At 43.2% G+C, this 25,060-nt stretch overlaps 1 protein-coding gene across 1 annotated transcript in view; it reads left to right on the top strand.

Annotated features, from left to right (window-relative positions):
• Positions 1–326: 326 nt before the first annotated feature.
• BAHD1 (bromo adjacent homology domain containing 1) overlaps positions 327–25,060 on the top strand; it is a 318,594-nt gene continuing 293,860 nt past the window's right edge. Inside the window, exon 1 of the mRNA XM_033952034.1 lies at positions 327–420. The gene's annotated coding sequence lies outside the window, so the exon portion shown is untranslated. The remainder of the gene's footprint in view (positions 421–25,060) is intronic.

The raw sequence follows: 25,060 nt of genomic DNA, 5'->3' as shown, positions 1-25,060 counted from the left end.
GGGATTTGTGTGAGGACCCACGTGGATTGGTTTCTTATTCAGCTGGGGTGGGAGCACCGTGGCTTTTCTCACGACCGGATAGGACAGCAGGAAAGTTGTGGGGAGAGTGTTCGTGATCATCTAGAAGGGGGGTCAGAGGGACCGATCTCGCCCTCCCCCGCCGTGCGCCCGTGTGGGACACTCTGGTCGGCTGCGGCGGCAGGGAAAGGAGCAACCTCCTCCTCCCCTCACTCCGCCCCCTCCCCGCAGACAGCAGCTGCTCTCGGAGCTCGCTTCCCTCCTCTGTGTTGTTGGGTGGTGTTTTTTTTTTTTTTTTTTTGATGCAAATCGACTTCGAGAGCAGCAAGCCGGAAAGATGGCGCCTGCGGGACACCTGGGATCCGCACCGTCCCCGAGCTGAGCCGAGCCCCCGGGCCGCAGGTGAGTGAGCCGCCGCCGGGCGCCCGGACGAGCCGCCGCACATTGCGGCCGCCCAGGAACGCGCTTGCAAGGTGGCGCATCGGCATTCGTCGGCGCTCCGGCCTGCGGCTTTTCCCGGGGGGTTCCTCCCCTCCCGCTCACGAGGCGGAGGCCGGGTGTGAAGCGAGCGATTTAAAGGGGCAGCGGCCTGGCTCGGGCAGCCCTGGCCCGGGGAGCCGCTGTTGCTCCTCCTCCTCCTCCCTCGCGTCTCCCGGGCCGGGATGTGCTCGGCGTCGGCCGCTCGCATTGTTGGCTTGGGAGCTGACAGGGACAGGATCGCGCGCAGTAGCTATAGAAACCCGTGAAATCTGTGCGCGCGGGCAACTTTAAACAAAACGCGGGTTTGGAAAGTTAGGCTCTGCGCACTTTCTGCTCGCTCCCGTTTGATCAGCTCTTTATTTCCTAGCAACCTGTCATTCCACAGTGCTCTATTTCACTTTCCATTAGCCCGAACCAAAGTCCTGGGAGTCCCTTTCTAACCCCACTCTCTATTTCTCTTGGGACACAAGGATGTGATCTTCATTTCGTCCCCTGTTCATCTTTTTATTCTTTATAGTTTCTCTTTTTCTCTCCATCTTCTTTTTCTGATATAGGTCTCTTCACTACTGGTTGTTCCCCACCATAAAAAAAAAAAAAAAAAAGATTTCAACAGATATGGCTTCCCCTATTTATTATCGATTTTCTTCTTGAAATCCTTTGTTTTCTGGTTTAAAAATGTTTCTCCAACCGGTGATAACCACGTTAGCAGAGCTAGTCCATTTTCATATAGTTTCACTTTCGCAGTCATCCCCCCTCAGCTTTTTAGTTGGCGTGGGATGGTATTGATCTGTGTTTCTCCTGCTTCAACTGGCAACAGTCTCCTTCCTTAGTGGTTGCTACTAATTAATACTCACAGAGGATAGTAGAGGAAGAAACATGAAGATTAAAAGAAAAGGGGACTAGACTAGAAAGATCCATGCATTTTGGATACTAAGGTGCTGTGCTGTTCCTAAAGGAAATGGGACCTATATAGGGATGGATGTACACATGATTCCCCATATTTTATCATGCCTTGTGACATCCTTGTATAATTGTCATGTTGGGCCAGTTAAAAGTATTACATCAGAAAAAGAAACCCGTTAGGAAAAGACTGTTCTCTGCTGATATGTCATTTTTTCTCATTTTCTCTGAACTGGCATCAGCCGCTCACAATGCTTTCCAACTACTGTCAGAGCTATTTCCCTCCCTCCTAATTGGCACATAACCTCTGTCTTTCCCTCCTCCTTAACAGCTGTCAGTTTCGATCGCTTTTCTTTTCATACCACACATGCAGCTGATCTCAGGGGCTGATGCTCAAACTAAAGCCAGCTTTAAAAACAGAGCCTGATTTCACACACCTTATTGTGTGCAAAGTGCTCGCACGCGGATGTTAACTTGGGCGCTAAAAACATTGTTGCAAATTTTATTGAAATGCATTTAAATGGATGCTAATGAGGTCAGTTGGTATACCTTCCCAAGGAAGGAAGGAAATGATGGCCCATAATGCTGAAAATTTACCGCCAGCTCAAAAGCAGCCTAGAAAGTTTTCAAGGAGATTTCTTGTTAGTTTTTCACATTGTCCTGTGTTTTTTGTCTTCTTTTGCAAGTAGAAAGAAGCCTGTGCAAGTTTGAGCACTGCTAGTGAGAAAACCCAAGCATGTGTGTCTGAGGAAAACCGAAAGTGAAAGCAAACTTTGTCACCTTTTTAAATACTGTACAGCATGAGCATTTCAAAAAATTAAAGTGCAGTTTTTGAAAGGTTCATATTTAAAAGCACAGAAGAACAGCGCTGATGTGTGCTTGCACTTCTGGGCTTGTGTGGACATATGCACAAGAGCTGTGCTTACCCACAAACCCTTTGCGCACATGTGCCAGGCACAATTCTTCTCTTGCTTTTTGGTTTGTTAGCGTCAACTAACTGTGCATATCATTTGCATAAGATTTTTTTTTCCTTAAGTTTTGCTTTGCTATGTTATGGGCTCTGTGTTATGCTCCTCTGTGCCTGGCTGTGAGCATTGACCCCCGCAGGTTTACATTTCCTAATCTATGCCAGTCAGTCACTCACTTTTCATCCTTTTCCAACTCTTGCTAGGCTCTCACTGTACTCCTTTTCTCTTTCCTTTCCAGTGTTTGTTTAAACCGGTCAGTCCTAGAGTACTCCCTGGCCAGTCAGGTTTTCAAGATATCCACAATGAATCTACATGAAAGAGATTTTCATACAGTGGAGGCAGTGGATCCAAATCAAGCATACTTATTGTAGATATCCTGAAAACCTGATTGACAAGGGTGGGGGGTGTACTTCTGTACCAACTTGGGGAAACACTGGTTTAAACCACAGCCAGGGTAAGGCTGGTGGTTTCTGTAGGTCAGGGGTTCTCAATCTAGTCCTTGGGATACACCAAGCCAGTCTGGTTTTCAGGATACCCACAATGAGTATGCATATGAGAAATTTGATTTTGCTGCCTCCATTTTTGGGCAAATCCTATTTCATGCATATTCATTGTGTAGAGAATGGCATGGTGACAGAATTTGTCACCATCCCCGTCTCCACGGATAACCGTGGGAAACCATCCTGTGTCATTCTTTAGTGCAGTGTCCCCCAAATTTTGTCAAGCAGCGGCACACTAGATGTAGTGGCCACAGCTCAAGGCATCCAGAAGTGCGCGGATGTCGCCGTGATGATGTTACCATGCATGTGTGATGTCATCATGTCGATGTCCATGCATGCGCGAAGGTCCTCCAGACGGGCCCTGAGCCACCAGTGGGGGGTGCCAGCAGGGAAGAGGTGTGGAGAGAAGGAGAGGTGCTGGCGTTGGCTGATTGCCTACAGGAAATGCCTCTCGCTGCGAAAGGCATATCCTGTAGGCAGTCAGCTGGCGCTCTCTCCTCCTCCCCAGTGTGTCATGGCACACCTGAAATCTCAGGAGGCACACTAGTGTGCAATACACTGCTTTAGTGTCTATCTTCACCTCAGTCCTTCTTCACCAGCATTTTTCAATGCAAGGCTTGAGGGTCAGTGGCTGTGCCCATTCATACTCTGATTCTTATGTGAGCCAAGTATAGGATAATGAAGCCATTGTGACATCACTGATGAGGTTGGCTCTTAGGCATTGGTGGAATGAGGCATTATGACATCATAATATCTGCTCTGGATACCAGAGACTGTCTATCTCAATCTCATTCCTTCTCACCAGCATTCCTCAATGCAAGGCTCGAGGGTCAGTGGCTGCGCCCATTCATACTCTGAATCTTATGTGAGCCAAGTATAGGATAATGAAGCCATTGTGACATCACTGATGTGATTGGCTCTTAGGCATTGGTGGAATGAGGCATTATGACATCACAATATCTGCTCTGGATACCAGAGACTGTCATTCTTTTGTGTCAATCTCTACTTAAGAACATAAGAATTGCCACTGCTGGGTCAGACCCGGGATCCATCGTGCCCAGTAGACTGCACACGCGGCAGCCCTCTGGTCAAAGACCAGCGCCCTAACTGGGACTAACCCTACCTGCGTACACTTCAGTCCTTCTACGCCAGCATTCTTCAATGCAAGGCTTGAGGGTCAGTGGCTGTGCCCATTCATACTCCGATTCTTCCCTCTCTGCTTAAAGAATGACGTGGGGACGGGGATGGTGACGAATTGAGTATCCTGAAGACCCGACTGGATTGAGAACCCCTGCTCTAGGTCTAAGTAAACCTTGAGCTTTACACTCCCTAACTTTTCAGGCCCCCTTCCAAGATTGTTAATTAAGCTCAGCAATCATGATCATCGCACAAACATCCTATAAAAATGCGGGTTAAAGTGGGCACTGAAGGACTTATTGTTTTGCTTTGACTACAGCTGCTCGTTGCTGTCTTTAAGAAGGTGCTTCCCTAGGCCAGTGTTTAACAAGTCTGTCCTGGAGTACCTCTTTGCCAGTCAGGTTTTCAGGATATCCACAATGAATAGGCATGAAAGAAATTTGCATGTAATGGAGGCAGTGTTTGCAAATCACGTTTATGCCTATTCATTGTGGATATCCTGAAAACCTGACTGGCAAGAGGGTACTCCAGGAGTGAGTTGAGAAACACTGCCCTAGGCAACTGCCTAATCTTTCCTAGTAGTTGGGCTGGCCTTGATTTAAACACAAATGCATATACTCTGTTTAAAATTTCTGGAGAAATGTATTTTCCTTTCATAACCTCAGTGCTAGACTTGATTCCCCCTTGCTTTTCAGAGCAGTTTGATATTGTCTTCTCAGTGCTACACTTGAAGTGGAAGTTTCAGTGTTTGAAGTTATTGATCAGATGGCTTGTGGGTGGATGTACCCGCTCCTATTCTTCTGGGTGTTCTCTACTGGTTTGAGTCACTCTCTTTTTCTGTGTCTTTTTAATTTATGAGTTCAGTGTCCCAGGGACAGAAGGGGGTGGGGAAAGGGAGAATGAAAGGAGGACTCCTTATGTTCCCTGTGCTTCTGAATCATAATTAACAGGCTGCTTGCGAATGGTCAGCAGACAGCCTTGGCTGGAAATGGTAGCTGTTAATACCTGTTTCTGCAATTGTAGGAAGATGCTTTCTGTTTGCCAATGTTCACCATGATAAAATCTAAAATTGATTAGGTTATAAAGTACATTTAATTCAGAAGAGTTGAATTGGGTCTAGTCCCTAGTTCTGCGGAGCTGCCAGGCTATCCCAATTCAGAAGGAAGATTTGGGGCCAGAATTAAATTTCTAATACCCACATCCCTGTAGCACTAATTTTAAGGTGTCAAATTGGAGACTAGAGAATGACATGGAACTCAATTTCCCCATCCCGTCCCCACGAGTTTTGTCGCTGTCCTTGTCGCTGCTCCATTCCTGTAGGCTATGCCTTAAACGCACATGCCTCAAACACTTATGACTTTAAAGTGTTTGAGGCTTGTGCAGATGAGGACGGAGCTTGTGGGAATGGGGCAGGGACAGAAAAAGAACTCACGGGGACGGGACGGGAAAATGAGTTCCTGTGGGGACGGGGAAAAATTTGTCCCTGTGTCATTCTGTATTGGAGAATCCAAATTAATGTATGGAAAAATAGCTTGTTCAACTATAATCATACAATATGCAACTATTTATGAACAAACTGATTACAGCACCACAGTTGCATTAGGGCAGTGGTTTTCAACCTTTTTACACCCGTGGACCGGCAGAAATATAAGAATTATTTTGTGGACCGGCAAACTACTAGGACTAAAATTTAAAAACCCCGTTTCCGCCCCATCTCCGCGAGCTCGGTTACCTCAGTAACTATAGAAAAATAGACAAATATAGTGCAAAATATAGGCAGCAGATATAAATTCTCAAAACTGACACGTTTTGATCACTAAATTGAAAATAAAATCATTTTTCCTACCATTGCTGTCTGGTGATTTCATGAGTCTCTGGTTGCGTTTCCTTCTGTCTGTGTATCATTTCTTTCTTTCTGCACTCAGGCCCAATAATTGTCCCTTTCTATTCCCTCCCTTTTTCCTTCCTATGTCCTTAGTGTCCCCGGTGCCTCCTTCCCATGTCTTTATTGCCCCCAGTGCCTCCTTCCCATGTCCTTAGTGCCCTTCCTGTCTTTAGTGCCCCCAGTGCCTCCTTCCCATGTCCTTAGTGCCCTTCCTGTCTTTAGTGCCCCCAGTGCTTCCTTCCCATGTCTTTAGTGCCCCCAATGCCTCCTTCCCAAGTCCTTAGTGCCCCTTCCTATGTCTTTAGTGCCCCCAGTGCCAACTTTCCATGTCTTTAGTGCCCCCAGTGCCTCCTTCCCATGTCTTTAGTGCCCCCAGTGCCTCCTTCCCATGTCTTTAGTGCCCCCAGTGCCTCCTTCCCATGTCTTTAGTGCCCCCAGTGCCTCCTTTCCATGTCTTTAGTGCCCCCAGTGCCTCCTTCCCATGTCTTTAGTGCCCCCAGTGCCTCCTTTCCATGTCCTTAGTGCCCTTCCTGTCTTTAGTGCCCCCAGTGCCTCCTTCCCATGTCTTTAGTGCCCCCAATGCCTCCTTCCCATGTCCTTAGTGCCCCTTCCCATGTCTTTAGTGCCCCCAGTGCCTCCTTCCCATGTCTTTAGTGCCCCCAGTGCCTCCTTCCCATGTCCTTAGTGCCCCTTCCTGTCTTTAGTGCCCCCAGTGCCTCCTTCCCATGTCCTTAGTGCCCCTTCCTGTCTTTAGTGCCCCCAGTGCCTCCTTCCTATGTCCCTTTCACTGCCGTCCACACTTTGTCCCATCCCCACCCCCGAAGCCAGCCTGCCTGCCTACCTACCTCTCTCCCTCCCTCCCTGGCCAAAGCCAGTCTGATTGCCTGCCTACCTCCTTCCCGCCCTGCTGCTGCTACTGCTAAAGCCGACAGGAAGTTTTCTTTCCGACGTCAATTCTGACGTTGGAGAGGACATTCTGGGACAGCCAGGCAGCAATTGGCTGGCCCAGAACATCCTCTGACGTTGGAAAGAAGACTTCTGTCGGCTTTAGCAGTAGCAGCAGCAGGGCGGTAAGATAGCAGCCGACCCGGGGGAAGGATGAAGGGAGGCTTTTTGTTTTGCGCGATAGGTAGGGACAGGAAATGATTGCCTGTCATAAGAACATAAGAACATAAGCAGTGCCTCCGCCGGGTCAGACCATAGGTTCATCCTGCCCAGCAGTCTGCTCCCGCGGCGGCCCAAACAGGTCACGACCTGTCTGAATCACCAGAAGGGGCCCCCTTGCCACCTTGGTTTCCCATTGAGTCCTATCTTCCCATCGAAGTCCTAACCCTCCGGTCTTGCACATGCACGACCTGGTTGGGTTTCTATACTTATTACCTGGTTAGCTTTCTATACCTGTGTTACATCCCAGCACCTCTCTCAGTATCCCACGATCCCTTTATCCCTCAGGAATCCGTCCAATCCCTGTTTGAATCCCTGTACCGTACTCTGCCTGATCACTTCCGGTAGCGCATTCCAGGTGTCCACGACCCTTTGTGTGAAAAAAAACTTCCTTGCATTTGTTTTGAACCTATCTCCCTTCAGTTTCTCCGAATGCCCCCTCGTACCTGTTGTCCCCTTCAGCCTGAAGAATCTGTCCCTATCCACCCTCTCTATGCCCCTCATGATCCTGAAGATCTCTTATCATATCTCCCCTGAGCCTCCTTTTTTCCAGAGAGAAGAGCCCCAGCCTATCCAACCTCTCGGCGTATGGGCAGTGTTCCAGCCCTCTTACCAGTTTCGTTGCTCTCCTTTGGACTCTCTCAAGTACTGCCATGTCCTTCTTGAGGTACGGCGACGAATATTGAACGCAGTATTCCAGATGCGGACGCACCATCGCTCGATACAATGGCATGATGACTTCCCGCGTCATGGTTGTTATGCCCCTCTTTATGATGCCCAGCATCCTGTTGGCTTTTTTCGAGGCTGCTGCACACTGCGCAGATGGCTTCAGTGATGCATCCACCAGCACACCCAAGTCTCTCTCTAGACTGCTGTCTCCCAGCAATTGCCCCCCCCCCCAATTTGTAGTTGAACAACGGGTTCTTTTTCCCTATATGCATGACCTTGCATTTTTCCACGTTAAAGCGCATTTGCCATTTGTTTGCCCAGTCTTCCAGCTTGTCCAGATCCCTTTGCAGGTCCTCACACTCCTCCCTGGATCTAACTCTGCCGCACAGTTTGGTATCGTCTGCAAATTTTATAACCTCGCACTTTGCCTCCTTTTCCAGGTCATTGATAAATATGTTGAAGAGTAACGGCCCCAGCATCAATCCCTGTGGCACACCGCTCGTGACTCCCCGCCAGTCAGAATATTGTCCCTTTACTCCAACCCTCTGCAGTCTACCCAACAACCAGTGCTCGATCCATCTGTGCACATCCCCTCCCACCCCGTGGTTCCACAGCTTCCTAAGCAGCCTTTCATGTGGCACCTTGTCGAAAGCCTTTTGAAAATCGAGGTAAATGATGTCTATGGGTTCCCCATTGTCCACCCGACTGCTTATTCCCTCAAAGAAGTACAAAAGGTTCGTTAAGCATGACCTTCCCTTACAGAATCCGTGCTGGCTTGTTCTCAGTAGGCCATTTTTCTCGATGTGCTCACAAATACCATCCTTGATCATAGCTTCCACCATCTTCCCTATAATTGAAGTCGGGCTCACCGGCCTGTAGTTCCCGGGGTCACCCTTCGATCCCTTCTTGAAGATAGGTGTGACATTCGCCAGTTTCCAGTCCTCTGGTACCTCTCCAGTTTTCAAGGATAGGTTGCAAACATGCTGGATTGTGCCCGCTATTTCTTGTCTTAGTTCCTTCAGAACCCTTGGGTGGATCCCGTCTGGGCCCGGTGATTTGCCGCATTTTAACCTGTCTATCTGTTTGAGGACATCCTCCTTACTTACCTCTATGTGTTCCAATTTTTCAGCCTGTTCCCCACTTATGAGCTCCTCTGAATCCGGTATGTTAGATGTGTCTTCTCTCGTGAAAACCGACGAGAAGAATGTGTTTAACCTCTCAGCTACCTCTTTATCCTCCTTAATCACTCCCTTCCTATCCCCATCGTCCAACGGCCCTACCTCCTCTCTCGCTGGTCGCTTCCCCTTTACGTAACTGAAGAATGCCTTGAAGTTCTTTGCCTCCCTGGCCAGCCCCTCTTCGTAGTTCCTTTTGCTTTTCTAACCTCCCGGTGGCATTCCTTTTGGCATTTCCTGTGCGCCTGGTGATTTTCCTCCGTTGGGTCCTTTTTCCATCTCCGGAAGGATACTTTTTTGTCATTTATTGCCCTCTTTGCTTTTGTTGAGATCCAAACCGGGTCCTTTGATCGCTTGTTCTTGCCGCCTTTCCTGAAACTGGGGACGTACATTCTTTGTGCTTCCTGCAGGGTGTCCCTGAATAGGGTCCAGGCGCTTCCTACAGTCTCCATCCTAAGGATGTTTCTGAGCTTCCTCCCCACCATTTCCCTCATAGCAGCATAGTTCCCTTTCCTGAAGTTGAGCGCAGTTGTTGCGGTCCTCCTTACTGTGGGTGTCCCCCTTTCTAATGTGAATCTGATCGCATTGTGGTCACTGTTGCCTAGTGGTCCTCCCACTTCTACCCCTCTTGCAGGCCCCCCTAATCCGTTTAGGATGAGGTCAAGAGTAGCACTCCCTCGCGTCGGTTCCCTGACTAGTTGCTCCATGAAGCAGTCCCTCACAGCTTCTACAAATCCTGTTTCCCTAGCGCAGTTGGAGTGACCCGTACTCCAGTCAATCCCCGGGTAGTTGAAGTCCCCCATCACTGTTACACTTCCAGTCCTGCATTCTTGTCTCAGTTCAGCTTCCAAGTCGTGTCCGACTCCTTCCGGCGTACCAGGTGGGCGATAGTACAGCCCCAGTTTTATGCCTGCACCCTTGTTTCCCGGCAATTTGACCCATAGTGATTCCAGCCCCTCTGCCTTCGTTGCCATATCCATCCCGACCGAGTAGATAGAGTCCTTTATATATAGTGCTATGCCTCCCCCCTTCTTGTGGGTCCTGTCCCTCCTGTAGAGCTTGTACCCCGGCAGCGCCACATCCCATTGATTCTCCTCTGTCCACCATGTTTCTGTAATTCCAATTATATCCAGGTCCTCCCCCTTGGCCACGACCTCTAGTTCACCCATCTTGGCCATGAGGCTTCTTGCATTTGCGTATAAGCACCGCAGGTCCCGTCGTTTTTCCTCCACCTCTGTATTTACCTGGGCCGCCTCCCCTTGAATTTCGGGCAGTTCTCCTGTTCCCTGTGCTTCTGCTTTGCCCTCAGCCTTTACCCTCGTAGCTTTCGGTTTCCCCACATTCCCGCCACCCCACTTCCCCGCTTTTCCTCTGGGTTTTCTAGCCCTACCGGCCCCCTCCTGGGCTATCATCCCTTGAGCCTCCGTTCGATCCCCCTCGCCTTGTGGCACCTCTATATTGCCCTCAGCTTTCGCCCTCGTGCCACCCAGTCCCCTTGTGTCTCCATGCCCCTTAGTCTCCTCCCAGCAAGCTCCCTTTACCTGATGTTTCCCTCGCTGTCTGATCATAAGATCCACCGGTCTCTCTACTTCCTCCTTGCAGTCAGCCCGTTCAGCATCTGTTCTGGATACTGTTGTCCGAAGCGTCAACATCAGATCAGCTGTCGGCTTTCCCCCTCTCCTCAGTTTAAAGTCCTGTTGTCCCCGAGCACAGCTGTGTGTGGGACAACGGGACAGGAGGTCTGAAAATGGGACCTATGGTCACCTTAATCTTGTCGGCCCTGCACTGACCGGCAGAAATTTCCTGCGGACCGGCACTGGTAGGCTAGCTATACCCTAATGTACTGGTAGGCTAGCTATACCCGGCAGGCTATACCCTAATGTACTGTTGAAAAACAGTACATTAGGGTATAGCCTGCATTAAAAAATTCAACAAGACTGATGATGAACACGTCACCCCAGCAAGGACATGAAACAAACTAAGTAATGTGTTGGGTGTTTGAAGTCTTGGTATAAATATCAGCTGCAATCAGTTTGTTCATATATAGTTGCATTCTCTATTGGAGACCACAAAAAAACACTTTGTTTTGGGAGGTAAATTCAAAACCAAGATTGGCCAAAAAGTCTTCTGCTGAAACTGGGCAGCTCTGGTTCAGAACCTTGTCTGTGCCGTTTTTGGTTGATTTATATGCAGCTGACCCTCTACTGTTTACAGATTAAAAAGACTTGTCTGTGATGAATTGACATGTTAAAATTTGCTCAAAGTTAAACAGAAAGTGAGTGAGGAATGAATGCCATTTGTTCAAAGTTGTTAAATCACAAGAGGATTGTGGAAAAATTGCAGACCCTGTAAGACTGGGAAACTGGGCATCAAATTGGCAGATGACGTTTATTGTGAGCAAGTGCAAAGTGATGCATGTGAAACCTGAACTATAACTATGTAATGTAGGGTTCCACATTAGGAAGAAAAGGATGTACGAGGGGCCGCTGAAAAGTTCTCAGCCCAACCAAGAAGAGAATGATGTGGAACCATGAACTTATGAGTTATTCCACACTTTTCTTGGCATTTTTTATTTCAGTGATATGAAATGAAAAGAAAAGTGTAAATAAAGTTTGGAATAACTCGTAAGTTTCATGGCTCCACATCATTCTTTGAGGATATGTTGAAACCCTTAGCTTAATGTGCATTAATGGCTCAAACATTTTGCATCTAAGACTTCTCAAGGATGAAAGTTATGTTTGGGATCACCATTTTGGTTGGAAGGGTCAAACCAATCAATTTCTGGCTCCTCCCCCAAGCTTATTTGTTGCTGCTGATGTGTTAGACAAAATAATAGTTGAGCCATTAACCCTGGTGGCTCACATTATTCTGTTGCTTATGACCAGGGCTTAATTTGTAGATAAATAGAAAGTGGAACTGTGGAGGTGGGAGAGGCTTGTATGGGCCAGGAACAAGAGACAAAGAGGGGCTTTATTAGAGAATAGAGACTGTTCTCTGCTCTGCTTCAGGCTCATCACTTCCCCTTCTCTTCTTTGTAGGCTGCTTGGAAGAGAGGTGATAGAGGAGAATGCCCCTGCTGTAGTGAAAATGTGGTGGAACTGCGTTTCCCCCCAAAATGAAGCCCTGCTTATGACCTAGGCTGCTAGATTTGGAGAAGGGAATCTGTGTTAGAATAGTCAATGCCTGAGTGCCCTTGTAGCAAACAGATTTTGTGAGCTGGGTTCCAAGTATGCAGCCCATCGTTTTAACTGAGATCGACTTAAAGTGTGTGATTCCATTTTGAATAAGTGTAAGTGGGAAAGCACTCTCTCTCATGTGCTGCCAGCATTTGATAGAGCGAAGTAATTATTTTAAGATTAGACTGAGGGAGAGATAAAACAGAGTCAATCATGTCAGGTTGCTGTGAGAACCGATCATGTATGGCAGGTTTCACGAGGACCTTTCACAACTGTAAATAAAGATACTGAGTAGAAGTAGGCATCTGAAATTCATTGCTTAGATCCTGGAAAGACTTGATGCTATTACCTTGCCATAGCTGACTGATATGCTGGAAAACATAAACACCAACGTGAGAAATCCAGATTCACGGTTGTAATAGAGCCCTGATAGAGGTGAGGAAACATACTGGAGGGGGGGTGTCATTCAATAATATGTATATTGACAAGCATATTTAAATATAATAGAATTAAATTTTGATTGATAGCTTTCTTTTCTAGAATAAAAATAATCTTCAAAGCTGTTAACAGTCAATAAAATTCAACAATCCAAATACAAGCGTTGTGAGGAAGAGATGTTGCCAACCAGAATGTAGTTTAACAGATCAGATCTTTAAGTTGGACTTGATATGGCCAGTGTTTTGGCAACACGTGCCTTTTTCAAGAGTCAGGTGTGTATCTGTTAGCGCCAACGATTGGTTTGCTTTAACTCATGTAGATATAATGAAATACAGCTTGTAAAGTCAATAACTCAGTGCACAGTCGAAAAACGCCAAACAGCAGCTTATCACGTCAGTTGTCCTGCGGAATCCATTATAAGTAAACATAGAAATATACAAACAGTTGATCAATAAAGCGTTTTGACCATGGTTAGTACTTACAATAATGTTTGAAGCAATAAGGCTCCTTTGACAGAAGGTGTATCAAAGGGGGAACACAACAAGGCAGCGCTGTAAACAGGCTTCTTGTAGCCAGCCCTCTCAAGGCCTTTCTTCTGCTGCATCACTTCCAGTGCAGCAAGGGGAAAGATCCTGGTGGGGCTGGCCATAAGCAGTTTGCATACTGTACTGTTTCTTCTTCTGCACTGTTTGGGATGGCCTGTAGGTAAGAGATACCAACTCCACATGGGGTGGGCCGGCTATTGCTCCTGCTTTGGGAAGGCCTGTGGGTAAGAGATGCCTGCTCCACACGGGGAGGGGGGTCAATAGGAGGTCAGACCCGTGCGGATGAAGGGGAGGGGGGATTTTTGAGTTAATAGTGCGGGAGATGACATAATGCGGGGCCTTCCCATGAGCTAAGCCCATTTTCCAGCACAGCTGTAAAAGAGGCATTTTCCCATTTTGTTGAATATCTAGACGTGTGCTAATGTTAGTATTAGCACACGGCTGTTTAGAATATCAATGTGATGGCACTAAGGGCACCCATGCTATGGATGCACCATAACGAGGTAGCGTGCTGGGAATGCCAACATGATAGCGCTGGCCATGTGTCAATCAAGCTTAGGCGCCTTTAGCAGAATTGTGGCCATTGGCGCCTAAGAAAAAAACCTAAGCTCTGGAAATGTGAGTCTTTAAAACCCTGGCCTATATTTCCCATGCCTAAGATTTATGTAGAATCGCGTATAGTGATGTGTAAGGTCATCGCCCCTAACCATGCCCACTTGGACTGTAGCATGCCACTAGATGCCGTGCTGTAGATATGATTCCTTCGCCTACTCTGGGAGGTTTCTAGTGGCATCTATTTTTTAAAATGGGTTTTTAATTGATTTCTCGATTACTGTGCTGATTAAAGCCAATTAAACATAACATAAAATCAGATTTCTAGACCGCATAACCATAAAGTTTACAAAAGATTATATTAAGTAAACATAGAAAGATGGTCGTAGCGAGGTGGAAATCTAATTGACTATAATCTTGGAGAAAAGAAAAGTTTATACTTATCTTCTAAAGTGTAAATAGGAATAAGAATTAAATAACAAATGCCGAAAGTCGTTATTGTAAAGAGTTGCCTGAAAGGCGAGGGTGCAGTCATGATGTTTTTTCAAATTTGCAACCCTTGGCAGACGGAAATGCAAAAAGAGCATGGGATCTTCTAAGATTCTTCTGAGAAGCAATAGAAAAATAATTAATTAAGAAAAGAGGAGCCTGACCGAATGCGACTTTGTAATATATACAACACAGTTTGAAAATTACACGTGCTTCTATAGGGAGCCAGTGTAATTCCTGGTAAAAGGGTGTTATAATCCTAAATCTAGCGATGTTTTTCTTAACACCTGCAAGATAAAACGATGCTACAATAATGCAATTGACTCGGCAACAGAGATTGAACTAAGGATTTGAAAGCAGGGATATCCAAATAAGGTCTGATGGTCTGTAGCTTCCACAACATGTGGAAGCCTTTATGGACCACAACATCGACTTGATTATTCATGGTTAAGTTTTGATCCAAGACAACTTCTAGAATTTTAATGGAGGAGTGGATCAAATATTGAGTGGTATTTATGGTAAGAGAAAGTTCAAAAGCAGTCTTTTGAGGGGAAGCGAAAAATAATTTCGTCTTTTCACAATTTAATTTCAGTTTCAATTGTTATTTGTGCTTCCATTGACCTTACAGCTTTTATGATGTGAGTTATATTAGTAACTGTTGTTAGACATGGGATTATAATAGTGATGTCGTTGCCATTGCTAAATAATTTTATTCCAAGATTAAAGCAGTTAACCCCCCCCCCTTTTACAAAAGTGCAGAAGAGGTTTTTAGCACCAGCCGATATGTTGAATCCTCTGTGCTGCTCCGACGCTCATAGGATCTCTGACCATTTGAGCAGCGCAGATCATTCAGTGCACTGGCCGATATTAAAACCTCTTCCATGCTTTTATAAAAAGGTGGGGGGGGGAGTAAGCTAGGCGCTGGTAGGCGTGATCAAGGCACCTACTGTCGCCATTTATAGCATGTGACCCATTCTCTGTTCCTGGTGTGTTCCCCTTCAAGAAAGGAAATGGCAAAACTGATGCAGAATTCTTTAGCATGTCTTGTGTTAGGCCATTTTCCCGTTTTAATTAATTAATTTATTTATTGGGATTTATTAACTGCGTTTTCATGAAAAGATCCACCCGAAGCGGTTTACAATACATTGAATAGTAATCAGGTACTCTTTAGGCAGCTCTTAATGCGACTTAATAAAAAAGCTGTAGGTACAACACTAATGATATCTACAACCCACTACCTCTGAAAAAGTTACTTGTAAATCAAAGCTTACTGAACTATCTGTTTAAAGATGTATTTACATTACATTAGTGTCTTCTATTCCGCCAGTACCTGTTGGTTCTATTCGGATTACAAAAGAATTGGTCTGGGCATACCCAGTGAGATTACAAGATAGAGAATTAGAGGAAGCATTAGAGTCCGGGGATATATTGAGAAGGTTAGTTTGACTTAACAAATTTCCTGAATAACTTGGTTTTAATTCTCTCCTGAAGGTTTTGTAGTTGGACGTTGTGATCAGCAGGTTGGAGATGTGGTGGTCTAGTTTCGCTGCTTGGGTGGCTAGTAGGCCGTCATACATTTGATTGGGGGGTGAGTGAAGGGTACCTGTGTTCTCCTTGGTATTTAATTTCTTATCATTTACTATAGGTATAATCAATGTTTTATCAGTTGCTGTAAGTACATAAGCTGTTTGATGTTTTGTATGTATAAAGTATGCAATCTGTAACCCGCTTAGAACTCCATTCTGAGAGGATTTGGTGGCGTATAACAACAAAACATAAACGTAACCTTTCGCTTACGCCCTCTGAGATAGAAGTCGGATGATCAGAAGATGAATAAAGTTCTCAAAATTCACACTTAGAATGTTCACCAAAATTTCTCATAGATCCATTTAAAATACATTAATATTTAAAGTACTTGTCTGAGAAAAGATGTGAGAACCCTTAATTCAGGCAACCTTTTCTCAGATAAATACTTTAAATACTAATGTTTTTCCAAACTGGACTTTTTTAAATGGATTTATGAGGCATTTTGGATAACATTATAGCTACGAAGTTTGATGATCCAACTTATGAGTGATTGGATCTAGGTTAAAGGCATGGGGCCTGTTTTACGAAACCACGCTAGCGGCTGCGTGCGGTAACAGCCCCGAAGCCCATAGAGATTTAAAGGGCTTCGGGGCTGTTGCCGTGCGGCTTCGTAAAACAGGGAGATGGTATTTGGCTGATTTGGTCATTCACAGTGAAACTGCCAGGACAGATAGGGAAAAAAATTATTTATTTATTTAAGTTATTTATATACCACCTATTCATTTTCTAAGTGGTTTTACATTCAGGTACTCAGTCATTTGTCCCTGTCTGTCCAGGTGGGCTTACAACATATCTAATGTACCTGAGGCAATGGAGGATTGAGTGACTTGCCCAAGATCACAAAAAGCAGTGTGGGATTTGAATTCACAGCCGCAGGGTGCTGAATAAGCATGCTTTAAGAAATTTTTTATAGGCATCCCGTTATAAACTTACCCCTCTTCCCACTTGTGATCTGTGCCAGATTTTATGCACTAATATTCCTAGGACAATTTTATAAGTATTTGATTGAGTATATAGAGTGCTTTCTACACATTCACCATCAGTTTATAAAATTACTCCTTAATTTCTGAAGGGCCTGAAACCACCCGCTTGTTGCAATGAATATAAAGCCTGAGTTGTCTCATACTGATCAGGTTTCCAGCCAAATAACTAGGCTTCCTCCATAAAAGGTTTTATAAATCAAACATAAGGTCTTATCAGCCTTATTTCAGCCAGGAGTCAATGACATTTACATAACAATGGAGTGTCAGGGTCAGGTCACCTCTTCCCCAAAGGAAGCCTCACTGCTTGTTCTGTATCACTTTTAGCTGGCAAAGATACTTTTTTTTGGCAACCCCTGACATCACAATAATTTGATTTGATAGAGAATGAATACATTTGGGCTGTCAAATCTTTTTCTGATAAAAAGGACCAAAGTTGCTGGATTCTACACTGACTAGCAAATGTGCTTTTAACTACAGAGAATCTATGGCCAAAATTATATATATGGTGCCGATAAAATTTCACGCTAAGCACTATTCTATAAATAGCGATCAGAATCAGGATCTGCATCCAATTGCAAGGAGTTACACCAAATAAAACTTGGTGCAAATTCTCATGCCTAAATTATGTGCAGATCTCCCTTATTCTATAACACAGAATGTAAATTCCATGAACACTCCCAATGCTCTCATGCCCTTCCTATTCTCCTGCCCCCTGTTTGGATCTGCATGTAAAATTTACACAAGGATCCTGGTGCCTAAAAATGTATGCATACATTTTATTTTATTTTATTTTTTTAAATATTTATTATTTTTCAAATATTAACAGTGCATTACAAAGAATTTTAAACATAAACGAATCAGGAAAAGCACTTTAAATATACAAACATTTTGAAAACAATCATTTCCCCCCACCTCCCTTTCACCAATAAAAATAGAAACACCTATATAATTTCAATAAATAATAATGCTTTCCCCCTCCCTCCCTCTCACCCTGGATGTGTAAGGATATCAACTAAAAAGAAAAGGTACATGACAGCTAATGTGATGCAATAAATGATGTCAATGGGCTCCACACCATTTTAAATGCATTACTATATCCCAAAAATTCAGCGTTCATTCTTTCATACTTGTAACTGGAACATAAGTTTGCCCACATACATTTTAATTAATGCCAATTAGTGCTGATAATTGATTATTGGTGCCCAATTACATCTTATGGTTTATTCTTTAATTTAATATGTTGTCTTTCCTGAGGAGATAATAAAGCAGTGAACAACAGACAATAAATCTAAATTTGAGAGGAAGGAAATCAATTGAAGGAAAGGGTAAGAAAAGTAATAGTAGCAATAATATATTACTGGCAATATATCACTAGGAATATATTACTTTTATGTGATTAAGTTACATTCCAAAAGTAATATAAAATAGTCACTAGTTTCATTATGAAATATGTTAGAGTTACCAGTCTAGGTAGGTAACTGTGAAAAATAAATATATTACTTGTAAAAGTAATATATTACACCCAACTCTGGCTATGACTAAAGCAACTGGGCTAATGTAAATATTAAGCAGGCAAGGGGAGAGCAGCACTCTGGGACCCAATCCAGAAAATAGATAAAAGCTGGATCCTCTAATCTCAATGCATTCTACCTTAAAAGAATTGCTGGGGCTGCAGCTTATGGGAGATATGAAGGATTCAGCTTTCACCTATCTTAGTAGATCTGGATCCTTCCCTAGATGTCATACGTTCCACATTAAAGCAGCTGCCGGACCTAATACAACACAACATAACATTTATGAATCACAAACCTTTCAGTTCTAAGTGATTTACAGCAATAAAAGCTGAACATTATCAGCAAATTACGGTACATTCATACAAAATATATATAAAAACATCTGTGAATTACTTCATACAAATACATATAAATAATTAAAATTACAGAAATTTAGCAAACAAGCGAGCTTTTATTAATTTCATGAAATGCATATATGATGAATCAGCTTGTAGAAATAATGGACAAAATTCAGTATCCTAAGAGGCTAACTGATAAATTGACTTATATATTTCTTTTTTTTTTTTTGTCTTAGGTTTTTTTTTTGTCTTAGATTATTAAATTGACTTATATATTTCTTTTTTTTTTTTTTGTCTTAGTTTATTTAAGTTATCATAGAAAGATCAAACATAAACTGGCAGAAGCGAGCAGTGAGCACAACAATAAGGGCTCCTTTTACCAAGGTGCGCTAGTGTTTTTAGCACACGCAGGAAATTACTGCACGCTACGCTTCTAGAACTAATGCCAGCTCAATGCTGGCGTTAAGGTCTAGCGCGCGGGGCAATGTAGCGTGCGCTATTCCGTGCGTTAAACCCTAGCGCACCTTAGTAAAAGGAGCCCTAAGTAAATTGTATGGAAAAATAAGATTGTAAGATTGACAAGCGAGTTAGATTTCTTGGCAATGGAACTGTTCAGATCTGTATAATAAACAAAGCTGATTCCACCATTTACAATGTGTACACTGTGTGAGGTCTTTCCAAGAGGCACATATAGGGGTCCTTTTATTAAGGTGTGCTAACCAATATAGTGCACGCTATAAGATTAGCACACGCTAAATGCTAAGACATCCATTATATTCCTATGGGTATCTTAGCATTTAGTGCGCGCTAAATCGGTTAGCACACCTTAATAAAATGACCCCATCATTTTTAATGCAACTACAAGTAAAGAATCTAGTAATGCAGCCTCATGTTCAGGTAAAGTAGGCTTAATAGAAGCACTTTTCAAAATAATAGTTGCATAAGTGAGATGTACATTCATTTTTAAGAATTTTATAAACCGTATCCCATATATCAGATCAGACTTTAGAAATGGCTGAACATTCAAATAGAATATGTCTGAAAGTGCCAATATTAGTAGTACAAGCTCAGCATTGTTTAGAATAGGATGGATCAATAACATGAGACCTAAGTGGGGTCCAGAGGGATCTATGGTGGAGAAAATACATAGATTGGATAAGAGGCAGATTTAAAGGATTTATATAGTTCATGTAATCCTTTTTCTTCTTCTCTACCCACTATTTTAAGTTCTTGTAAACTGTGTCGAGCTCCATTCTCATGGAGATGATGCGGTATATAAACTTAAGGTTTAGATTAGATTAGATATAAAATCCCAATCAGATATAGATAAGCTGAGATCCTCCTCCCAGGATTTATGAGTATTTTTCATAGAGTTAGAAGGTAAGGGGCTCATAATCGAAAGAGAAATACGTCCAAAAACCGGCCAAAGTTGGCACTTGGATGAACATTTCTCAAAAACGTCCAAGTGCAGTTTAAAAACGGGTTTTGGACGTATTTCTAAATGACCTAGGCTTTCGTAGTGCTGCTGAACGACCAAAGCTAAATGGGGCGTTTAGGGAGGAGCGTCGAGGGCGGGAGTTGGGCGGGACATGGGCCGGCGTAGACTTAGTTGTACAGCATGTATAACCGAAAGTTATACAGCCCACGATCGACGGAACTTGGATGTTGTGACTTAGACCATGTAAAACATGATCTAAGTCACAAAAATCCACCTAAACTCACCAGATAAGCACTGCAAACACATAAAACAGATCCCCACACACTACCCCAGTGATCACCGACCCCTCCACCCCCATAAAAATATTAATTACATCTTTAAAATTCAGCCTCCAGACCATCATCATCTGGCCGCCTGGCATAGGAAAGCCTAGTCGTCCAGCACAGAGGCGGATTAAGTTGTCTTGGGGGGGGGGGGTGGTTAGGGACCTATAGAGAGGAGGACCCATGCCCATAAGCCCCTGTAATCACTGCATTGATACTTAAACATGTGCACTCCCCTATACACCCCCAAAACCCTTTTTTACTGGCATATAAGTGATTCCTGCAGCCATTAGGGCTATTGGGGTGGTAGATAAGTGGATCTAGGGGATTCTGGAGGTGGTATGGGGGGCTCACCGTAACTTATAAGGGAGCTGTAGGGAGAAGACATGGCACCCTTTTTGTGAAGTTCATAGCAGTGCCCTGTATTTAGGTGCCATGTCTGGGTGTGCAGTCCATAACTTTGCAGACCCCTCCCACGTCCAACAGGGCTTGTTCTAGGCGTTTTGGACTTGGATGAAAAGTTGGATGAAAATGTGGTATAAAGATGGACGATTTAGTGGCTTGGACGATCAGATCGGCAGGACGTATAATTAGACGATTTTCGAAACGAAAAAAAAGTTGGACATATTTTTTGAAAATGTGTCTTAAGCCGTTTTTTACTTTGGACAACTTGCGAGATGGACATAAACGGACTTAGACGTCCCTTGCAATTATGCCCCTCTATGTGTTTGAAAAATGAATAAAATTGAGAGGCAGTGTGCCCATTTGCGTGTAATTTAGAACAAAATGGTAATATATCAGGGGTAGCATGTAGATTTATAAATCAGATGTTACTCTTATGTAGGGCAGATCAACCAAGCTCTCCAAACCAGATTCTGACAAAAGCTCTGAAACGGTTTTCCAACATTTAGTAATAGGATCTATGAAAGAACTAATATCCCATATATTTTTTAGTTGCCATTTAGGCTAGGAAATCATTTTGTTGTCAATATGTACTTAGTAACGGATTGTTCCACAAGGGTATGGCAGAAGATTTGGATATACGGTAGGTATTTCTAATTTGGAATCAAGATATTTAAGAGCAGTATAAGTGCATTTTAGAATAGAATTACAATTACTGCAATACATATGGCGATAGGGGAAAACATTTAAAAGATTGCTGAAATGCTATCTGTTTTAAAAAATGAAATATGGGTGAAGAATGAGGGACTATGTTTGTGGCTATGTGAAGACATGCTATGAATATTGATGTTTAATCGTTGGTAACTGTTTTATGGTCTTATGTTTTTTAGATTGAACTTTTGTATGGTTTTATATTTGTAATGACATTTATTATGTTTGTTATATTTATTATGTTTGTATTTCTCTTTGTATAAAGCAAATAATAATTAAACACACAATACAGTACCTTTACCAAAAAAGGACATACCTAGCATCCTAGGCAGTGCAAGTGGGTGGAGAAAAAATTGTTCAACATGGAGCCATCTGGGTTTAGATAGGAGAAGTATAATATAATATACCCTGACATAGTATAAAAGCTTTATGATAGAAAAGTAGGTCAGAAAAATTGACCCGTCCTTGATGATTAGGTGCTTTCAATTTGATCAGTGAAATTCTGGGGGACTTATTATTCTAGAAGAAGGTATAGAGAGGTTTTTCCACAGATTTGTAAAATTGAGGGGGGGAATAGGATGGGAAACATACTTAATAAGTATGTGACATTAGGAACTATCAATTTTTTCAGCGTGTCGAGTCTGCCCCACCACGATAATTTGAGTGGTGACCAAGGCTGCATAACATCTTTAATTTTGACTAGTAATTTGGGATGTGTTAAGTTTGGAAGTGAGGGGAAGATCTCTACAAATGTGTATGCCTAAACGTGCCGAGCTCCATCTCTATGGAGAGGATGCAGTATATAAACTTAAGGTTTAGTTTAGTTAGTTTAGTTTATTTAATAGAGGAAGAGACCCATTTGAGAGATAAACCATCTGCATAAAACGGAATGCAATGATCATTCAGAGGCATTAATTCAGTTTTGTCCCAGTTAATTTTGTAACCAGAGAAGCTAGAGAAGTGGTTAAATGTCGATCAAAGCAGACAAGGAATTTTCTGGGTTGCTCAAATATAGCAAAATCTCGTCTGCATATGCAGACAATTTAAATTCCTCATTTCCAAAGCAAACATCTTTAATAGCTATATTGTTTCTAATTGCAGTTATGAGGGGTTCCAGGGCTAAATCAAGAAGGAGAGGAGAGATAGGACATCCCTGTTGGGTGCCATGATACAGAATAAATTGGTCAGAGAGGTCACCATTGGTCATAATTTTTGCTGTCAGAGATGTATAGAGTAGTTTTAGCAAAGAAATGTATTCTACATTTGAGACCGTATGAGCCAAATGAGACCGTACAGTAAATAAGTAATTCCATTCCAGTTGGTCAAAAGCTTTCTCAGCATCCAAGGAAACAGCTATTACAGACGAGCTCATGGACCGAGCAGAGTGTTATCAGATCCAAAAAAACAGATTCAAACCAGATTCAAAAAACCTGCATGATCATTATGTATCAGAGGTTGTATAACTGGTTCCAGTCTAAAGCATAGAATTTTTGTGTATATTTTATAGTCCAGATTTAGTAAAGATATGGGTTGATAGTTCTGTAGAAGATGAGGATCCCTACACGGTTTGGGTATAACCACAACATTAGCTTCAAGAAATCTGCCAAGACGAGTAGGATGTGTGAGTAAATCCTGATAGTAAAATCAGAGTTTAGGTACCAGAAGGGATGAAAAGGTTTTGTAGAACTCAGCAGGTAGTCCGTCAGCTCCTGGGCCTTTACAGTAGGTATTGCTTTTATAGCTGAGTACAGTTCGGACGGTTGAATAGGTTGAAACAGATTCTCTAGCTGTTGAGAGTCAACCTGCGATAAATGAAGATTTTTCAGAAAATCTTGTATAATTCCATCAGAGACAGAACATTCAGAAGAATATAATGATTGATAGAATTCACTGAAGGACTTTAGTATCTGAGAAATAGAAGTAAGAATGGAACCAGCAGGGGACTTTATGCCTGCAATCTTGTGTCTGATACGTCGACCTTTTAAATAAAAGGCCAGTAGCTTTCCAGATTTGTTGGTCTCCAAGTAGAAGACAGCACTGTGTTTAAAGGAGACTGCTGAGGAAATATTGGATAAAAGGGTATTATATTGTACTTTTAGGCATTGAAAATGGTGGTTTATAGACTTGTTGAAAGTAAAGAATAGGGTAGATTCCAAGTTGTGGATTTCTTTCTCAAGGTTGTTGAGGGATAGATTTAAGGTTTTACATTTGAAGGCTGCATAACTGATAATTTCTCCTCTCAGCGAAGCCCTGTATGACTCCCAAATAAATGTTTAGGAGGAGGTATAGTTTTCATTGAGTTGAAAATATTCCTGTGACCGTTTAGAGATGTGAGAGATAAAGGGCTCCTTTTACTAAGCTGTGTTAGGGCATTAACGCATAGAACAGCGCACACTACAATGCCGCATGCACTAGATGCCAATGGCAACATTGAGCTGGCGTTAGTTCTAGCCATGTAGTGCAGGGTTAGCACACGCTAATCTGCGTGCGCTAAAAACTAAACTAAACTATACCGCATCATCTCCACAGGAGTAGAGCTCGGCATGGTTTACAAGAATTGATATAGAAAGGAACTACAATGAAAAGTAGAAGGACTTAGTAAAGAGAAGTTTAGAGGGACTTAGTATATCGAAGAGGGAGGAGTCATTACATTTTAGAGAAAAGCCAAGTTTTCAAATGTTTTCGGAAGAGTTGGAGGGAGGTCAGTCTCTGAAGCGGGGTAGTAAAGCTGTTCCAGAGTTCAGTGATCCTGAAGAAGAGAGAAGTCCCTAATTTTCCTGCATGGGATATGCTTTTTAAAGAGGGGAAGGATAGTTTGAATTTTTGAGTGGATCTGGTGGTGTTGGGATTAGAGGAGTTCCAATATAGTGGAAAAAGGGGAGGCAGGATGCCATGTAGAGACTTGAAGGTTAGGCAGGCGCATTAGTAGTGAACCCTAAGAATTACTGGGAGCCAGTGAAGCTTAGACAGAAGCGGGGAGACTTGGTCAAATTTGCTAGCGCACCTTAGTAAAAGTAAAAACGCTAGCGCACCTAAAAGTAAAAACGCTAGCGCACCTTAGTAAAAGTAGCCCAAAGTCTGTGTCTTGAAGAAGAGAAGAATTCAATCTCCAAAGGGAAGAGTTCTTTGGATTTGTGGACCAATCCAGTGAACAAATGATGGCAGCGTGGTCCGAGACTACTATTTCAAGAATTTTAGCATCCTTCAACATAGGCGTTAGATTCTTGGATCCGAAGAAGTGATCCAGTCTTGACTAAGTGAGATGAGTAGCCAAGAAGAAGGTGCAATCTCTGGAAGTAGGATGTAAAATCCTCTCAAAGTCTGACCATCCATTAAATTGAAGCAGAGAGGTAAACATGGATCTAACATGCAATTTACCGGGTCTGCTCTGGGCTGATATGTCCAGAACTGGGTCAAGTAGGAAGTTAGTCGTCTCCCAATAGTGTACGTTTTGTTAGTGATGTAGGTAAGGCGGCGTTCAGGTTCTGGAAAAAATCAGGGTCTTCAGAGTTAGAAGCATAAAGTTGATGAGTGTCAGAGGGGATCCTTCAATTTCACCAACAACTCTGGACCACCTGCCATCTGTGTCGCAGTGGTGGGATATTAGCTGAAAAGGAAATCCTTTGCAGATGAGTGTAATTACTTCATTTTTCTTACCCTTAGCTGGA

This window comes from Geotrypetes seraphini, chromosome 7, assembly GCF_902459505.1.
Source record: "Geotrypetes seraphini chromosome 7, aGeoSer1.1, whole genome shotgun sequence".
NCBI lineage: Eukaryota > Metazoa > Chordata > Amphibia > Gymnophiona > Dermophiidae > Geotrypetes > Geotrypetes seraphini.
Note: the sequence above shows the minus strand (reverse complement) of the source record. Positions and strands in the feature narration are given on the sequence as shown.